Source organism: Solanum tuberosum, unplaced genomic scaffold (genome assembly GCF_000226075.1).
Source record: "Solanum tuberosum cultivar DM 1-3 516 R44 unplaced genomic scaffold, SolTub_3.0 scf00468, whole genome shotgun sequence".
NCBI classification, from domain to species: Eukaryota; Viridiplantae; Streptophyta; class Magnoliopsida; order Solanales; family Solanaceae; genus Solanum; species Solanum tuberosum.
Genome location: NW_006239401.1, coordinates 101,003 through 108,419, shown reverse-complemented (window position 1 = coordinate 108,419; position 7,417 = coordinate 101,003).

The following is a 7,417-nucleotide window of genomic DNA, read 5'->3' as shown; positions in this document are numbered from 1 at the left end:
ATGAGGGATGGGTTGGTGGAGGGGCCCTGGGGGGTGGGAGGTGCCCGGGGGAGGGGGTAATTTTTTTTTTTTTTTTAAAAACAAAAATTTTTAAATGGGTTAGAACTATTTTACCCAAATCATATTTGACCAAATCCAAATTTACCCATATTCTATTTGGGTGGATTGTAATCCAAACCATTTTTGTTCAATCCATCCAAATCCGATCCAATCCAACCATTTGCCACCCCTAGAGATGTTATCAATATCCCGCATAGATTTCATTAAAATAGATTTCAACAGCAATAAATATGCATATTAATAAAGAGTTTTAAAGTCTTTATCAACATTAGTTAATTGTCATTGCATCCAATGTCGTTATGGGCCTTAGGAACATTTTCAAAGAGTGTTATTGCGATAATAAACATATTTAACGGCAATTAAACTATTGTTATTAATTAATTGCTGCTAATTATTTTTTGGTGTAGCGCATGTTGTTGCCACAATTATCCTACTTTTATTGTTCTAAAATCTAATACTTCATCAGTCGAAAAATCTTAATAGCTAAGATAATTGGCTACCTGAATGCCTCGATTCCTATCTTATAATCTCTTTTGCCGTTTTTCCTTTCCCAACTCTAAAAATATCCCCTCCATATGTTCTTACTTGTCTAGACTTGACAAATCCCTTAAAAATAATAAATAAATTGACAATTTACTACTATATCATCTTTTGATTATAATAAATTTATTAAAATCTTTTAATTATAATAAATTTAATATTTTAATAGATACATTACAAAATAACTATAACTAATAATAAGGGCTAATTAGAAATGCATTAGAGAATCTTTTGACAGTTGATCATTTCTTCTTAAATAAATAAACCTACAAAATCCTTCATCCACCCCACCCCCAAAGTAGCAAAGGGGTAATATTGATAAATTATGTCTTATTTTAGTTTATTTAAGTAAGATTTAATTTCAACTTTCAATCTTTTGGAAATCGTATGTGCCTAAACCAAGTTGACAACACTTGTCACTTAGTAGTAAGCATGTCTAAACGTTTGTACGTAGATGGAAAATTGGGGAACAAAATAATTGAGATGAGTTGGTTAGCATGCGCCAATCGAAAATAATAATACTGATATATATATATAAGTGGGTCAGTTCAATTTATAGGTAGGTTAAAATAGGATTAGTTAATAAATAAACAGGTTAACTAGGGCATGAAATGAACTAAAATACAAGTCATACTCCATTTCTCGATTTGTGCGTACCATCCTTGTGTAGGGATTATGCTAATCTTCTCCATATCGTTCCACTTTTATCGGATATCCCAGAAGGACATATGAGCCATAATCCAATCTGTTAAATTTATAATTATTTTATTTTATTCTTTTAAATTTTTTTAGTACCTAATAATTTATAAACAACTCTTAACAATTTGATAATTTTAAAAAATGAAAAAATAAAAAATCTAAGAAGGGAACATTAGAGTATAGCACATACTTGTTGGATCATTTACATTCATGTATAGTGGGAGTCGAACCATATTTGCTTTGCTGTTAGCCGACAAATTACTATACAATGTACATGTAATGCTCTAATAAAAAAATTAAAAAATTGTTAGTGGATGATTTAAGGTTGTTCCTTTTTCCATTACTATATATACCTAGATAGGTTTGAAACTCTCTCATATACAAATTAAAAGATATACATATAGAATATTGAGAAAGTGTAAAAGATATTTTTAAATTATGCGAAATTTATAATATTTGTTTTTTTTTTTTTTTTTTTTGTTATAGTTAGATCTAATCATGTCAATCATGCCATTACTGTTATTTAATAGGGGTAATATGCCTTTATTTCACACAAAACCTAATATAGCATAACTAGAAGAATAATTAGTTTTTATGCAATGACATCGCATTAGACAAGCGTTATGCAATAATAATAAGAGAACATTTATTTCAAAACTTGAAAAGTGTAAATTGGTGGAGTGTAATTCATGTCCACATACCATTTTGTTGCATCTTTTTTTGTTGGCTTTTTATCTTAGTTCTTATCTTTCCTTTTTCTTTTCGATGTCTACATTTACTAAACGACTAAATTTCAAAGTTTATATCAATCTTTTTTACTTGTAGTTGTCACTATCCTCACGTGTTATTTATCCTTATTTTTCAATGATATTGTTTAACTATTCTTTGTGCTAATACAAACTTTAGCAACCTGACGAATCGATCAAAATTAAAATTTCTTGACAGTTGGCAAAAAGATAATAGATTAGTTTTTTTTTAAATCTGTAGTGTTGTATAGTACAAAATTTACAGCAAGATTTCATTGTTCATGAGTTGATTCTAACTGTGATTATCATTACAAAATTTAATGTGTTTATTTAGAGTTGTTCAACTTTTTAATAGTAACCATAGGGGTTAGGGAAGGTGTTAATAAATAAGTATCTTTTAATGAGAATGGGTTGAAGAATGAAGAACCAACTAAACTTTCTACTGAGTTCTTTAGAATAATATTCCACTTTTTGGTATTCAACTGGAGTTCAAATTAAATGGCATTTGTTACTTGTTTATCCACTAAATTTACAATATAATTTAATCTCTAAGTCATGAAGTCAATCAAAATTATTAAGAACTGGACAAGCATGAAGTCAATCAAAATTATTATTTTTTTGGCAAATTATAGAATTGGGAAGTCTTTAAAGACCTTAGGGAAAAAACAACAAGTGGAAGATTGATTATATATGCTTCAAGGATTACTATCAACCATGCCAAAATAGCTTATAAGTATTTATTATTTTAATTTATATATTCTTTTCCTACATATTAAAGTGCTTCTAAATTAAAATCAGTCACAAATTGATCACTTCTAACTTATGATTTTAAGCTGATAAATCAGTTTCATCACTTAAAAATATTTTTCAATTGTTGATACTTATCAATTATTTTTACTCAACTAACCCAAACAAGCTCTTAATCTTTCAAATGACGGACCACCTTAATTAGAGGTCAGCAGAAGAAGATTTTTGGAGAGCACGACAATCCTTGTTGAAATGGGTATGGGGGATAATCAGGGCATATAGCCCATAAAGAGGTGGCATCCTTAACCAAAAAGCGGGCTAAGTAAGGGACATAGCGATACCGTGTTCATAATCGAGTTACTCAAATTCAGTAGGAATATAAGAATAGTAAGATCTAGTAGGAGCTTACCTTGGAATGCAGTAAGGTATAAATTGAGATAACTAAAAAGAAAGTTAAATAGTCAATTAAGTGAAATAAAGACGTGATAATTGCTTCTAATGAGATTAGGGTATATCAAAACGCAAGATTATCCCCTTATCCAACTAACGTGAGAAATTGCTTTTTCTTCATGCCAAAGCTTGAGAGTTTTCAAATCACTTCAAAACAATGACAAAAAGTTGTCTTTTTAGTAGTGATCCATACGTGGCTTCTAAATCAATCGTATGGAAATCTTTCAATGTGCCAAAGTGTAGATTTCACAAACATACATTCAATTTTCCACAAGTTTCCTTTAGATATGACCTTTTAACTATTACTCTCTCCGTCTCATATTAGTTGATCACTTTCCTTTTTACACGCATATTAAGAAATCATAAATACGAAGATAATTTTACTAATTCACCCTTTAAAAAACTTCTTGAAATTTTACAAACAAATGTGAACACTTTCAAAAAGAATTAATTGCAAGGGTAATATAGAAAAAAATTGATTAATGCTTTTTGATCAACTAATATGGGACAACTATGTTTAGCAAGAGGATCAACTAATATGAGATGGAAGGAGTACAACTTATTTAAAATATTAGATGGAAGGAGTACAACTTATTTAAAATGTGTCTTGACCAACTCCCTTTTGATTTCAAATTCAAATATATATTCTTTTAGTTTTCTCTTTCCTTCTATGAGAGGCATAACACCAATATATTACTTTAAATAAAGTATTCCATGACTATATATACAATTTCCCCTTAATTGAATACTCCACGAAATGTCATTCGTATATGGCGTGTGTATTATAAAAGGCACACACACTGTCCACACCAATGTATGTATAACTCTTTTTATGTCGAATTTCAATTTTTAAAACATATCCTCTTTTTTTTTTATAAAAAAATGGGGTTAGAAAAAAAAAATGGAAAGAGAAGTACAAGGTAGAGTTCATATAGCCAATTAATTGATGAGCTACTAAGATTTTTCGTAAAAAAAACATATACTTCTAAATAACATGATAGTGTACAATTTTTTATATTTTTCATACATGCTCTCTCATGTATGAAGGCGTGTGGCTTTTGAGTTGGTGATGATTATGAGTGATTATTTAAGTTCAAGTCACGTGGCTATTTTATAAAATACAAATTTAGGCACTTTAATTTGAATTGGTTAGTATCCTTAGATCTAGTTGAAATCATTCATCCAGCAGTGTGTAATAATTATGTAATTAAAAGTTAAATTTTTTAGATTGAAAGTGAATTCTCTACCATTAGATTTGTGATGTTTATTAATATCCAGTATATAGCCTTGTGACACATTGCACCGTCCTTTTGAAAAAACTTGGCTCGTCTCTGCTTTTGGCAAGAAATAAAGATCAGACAAAGACAGGTTGGAAGTTACGTTGTTGGCATAATTAATTTGGATAAAACTTACTGTTTATATCAAATTAATCAATGCATTGCAGGGCTCATTTAGAGGTGGTATTCCGAACATGATTTTCTTTATATTCAGGATCCAAACTCGAGACTTCTGATTAAGTGTGAAGTAGTCTCACTATTGTACGACAACTCAGATTTATATGTGAATGTTACTTTTACCCAATCACAATATGTTATAAGTGGTGAAACTGCATTTATTATTAGGAAAAAAAGGTAGCTAGGTACCTAAACCAAGTTGACAAGACTTGGTAGTAAGCATGTCTAAACATTGTGGAGGGTAACATTGTGACATGTCAACTGAAGATGCTATATAGGTTTTTGAAAATAGGGAACAAGATAATTGAGATGAGTTGGTTGGTTAACCTGACAATTCATGTTGTACAGGTCGATATTGCTATTTTTGTTTCCCATCCGGTGTCTGATATTCATATTGGAGGTTTGATTAAATTCGAATCATGTACCGCAGGCCTTACTCGGGGGGTGACGCACTCAACAAAATTTTCTCAATATCTAAGGTTCGAACTCGAGACTTCTAGTGAAAGATGAAACAATTTCACTACTGCACCGCAATCCATTTTGATACGGATGGATATTGTACTTGGATGAAGTTTTGGGTGAAATTTCAAAATGAAGAATTTTTGTCAATAAAAGAAGGGAAACATCCAGTGATAGTAGACAAGCAGATTAATGCATACAATTAGACATATCTTGTTGGATCATTCACATTTATGTGTAGTGGGAGTCTAATTAACCACATTTGCTTTACTTTTAGCAGACAAATGTACAACGTATATGTAAATAATACTCCAATTAAAAAAAATGTTAGTGTAGATGATTTAAGTTGTCCCTTATTCTCTTGTGCCAATAAAAAAAAGTTTTTTTTTAGTGGATAATAATATCTTAATAAAATACTCCCTTTGATTTGAAGCACGCGAATCAAATTATTTAATGTTCGATATTAATTTAAATATCAGATTTTTATTTTATATTTAAATAAATTTACATATTCTATAGTATTAGCAAATGAGTGGTAGCTACTAGCTAGCTGGAATAATCTTCACCATATTAGCATCTCTTGGGGGAGACAAAATCAAATTCAATTGGCTCATGAAGATTTTTGTCAAGATATTTCTAAAACACTTTCTTTTTCATTTTGATATGATATATATAGCCATAATAAAAATAATAATATTTTTATTAGGTACTAAAATAATTTAAAAGAACAAATAAAATAATTAAGCTTGATAAAAATTAGGTTAGATTGGGCCTTGACCTGTAATGTAACCCACTACCTAACCCTTTTTGACTCAATCCGTTTTGAACCAAGTAAATTTGAATTAAATTGGATCTTGAACCGATTGTTATTTCAATCCATCATGTCAAATTTAGCTCAATCCACCCAATTATCACCCATAACATCGGTATATATGAAAGACAATATATTAGTTAGTGGAGTAAGAATATTTGTATAATTATATGGACCAAGACAAACCAATTCATGCGTGTCATGCAATTAGAGGTCAATGATTTTATTTGGTAAATTAATTGGCTAAATCGTATTGCGTTTCACATCCCTTCCTCAGCCTTAAACATCTTAAAATGAAAATATAATTTACCTATATATTGACAATTTTTTTTAAAAAAAATTATACCACTAAATAGAACATCTAGAGACTTTTTATTAAAATAAAAATCCTCAATAGAAATCAGTACAAGAAAGGGAGGCTAAATCTTACTTTGTCAGTCCTAATGAGGTAACAAATATTATTATTTTAATAGATAACTTGTCTTATTTTATATAACTATTTTTTTATTATTATTAAGTAACGTGATAATATAAGTATTTTTTTTTAGTTATGTGCATAAAAAGTTTACTTATCAAAGAGTGAAGAAAACAAGAAAAAGGTGTTGAAATAAATTACTCCCTCCGTCCCTAATTACTTGTTTACTTTTGAATTGACACACCTATTAAAATAATTAATGACATAGTGAGTTTACCATTTTACCTCTATTAATTATGAAGTGGATGAAAAGTTTTACATTTTTCAAAGTAATTAATCATTTAATTGAGGGTATAATAGGTAAAAAAAATTTGTCCTTTCTTGATTTTTCAAAATGGACAAGTACTTAGGAGCAATTATAAAAAAAAAAATAAACAAGTAATTAGGGACAGACAGAGTAATAAAGATAAATAGTCAAAATGGACAAGTATCAAACATGCAAGTAACACGCAAATTTATATAACGGAACGTGAAAGCAAATTCATAATTATGATACACAAATAGTTGAATAAAATGGCTCTAAAAGTTTTTTTAAAAAAAACAATTAAAAAAGAACTTTCATTGGTAGATTTGATGGTCCAACGCCAACCCCAACCTTCATATACAAAAAATAAAAATAAAATGGTCCCATAAAGACTAGCATCTCTAAGATTTCTTTGGGCCAATAAATAATTCCATGATATTAGGGATAGTAAAATAGCATAGGGAAAAGAAGAAATTGAAAAACGGTATTCGTGAAATTTGAACACATTCAAACACCATAGTAAAATCATGATAACCATTAAATCTACAATTACAACCCTAAGACTTGGATGGTCTTCCAAAGTTAAACTTGTTCGAAGGGTGTTAAATAAGTGGTTTGAATTGAACTTAGGTGAGTAAAATAAATTGAGTTAATAAATAAGTGAATCATTGTTTGATCACAAATTATTTGGATTGAAATGAGCTAAAAACGGATAATAATGCAGTTCATCTA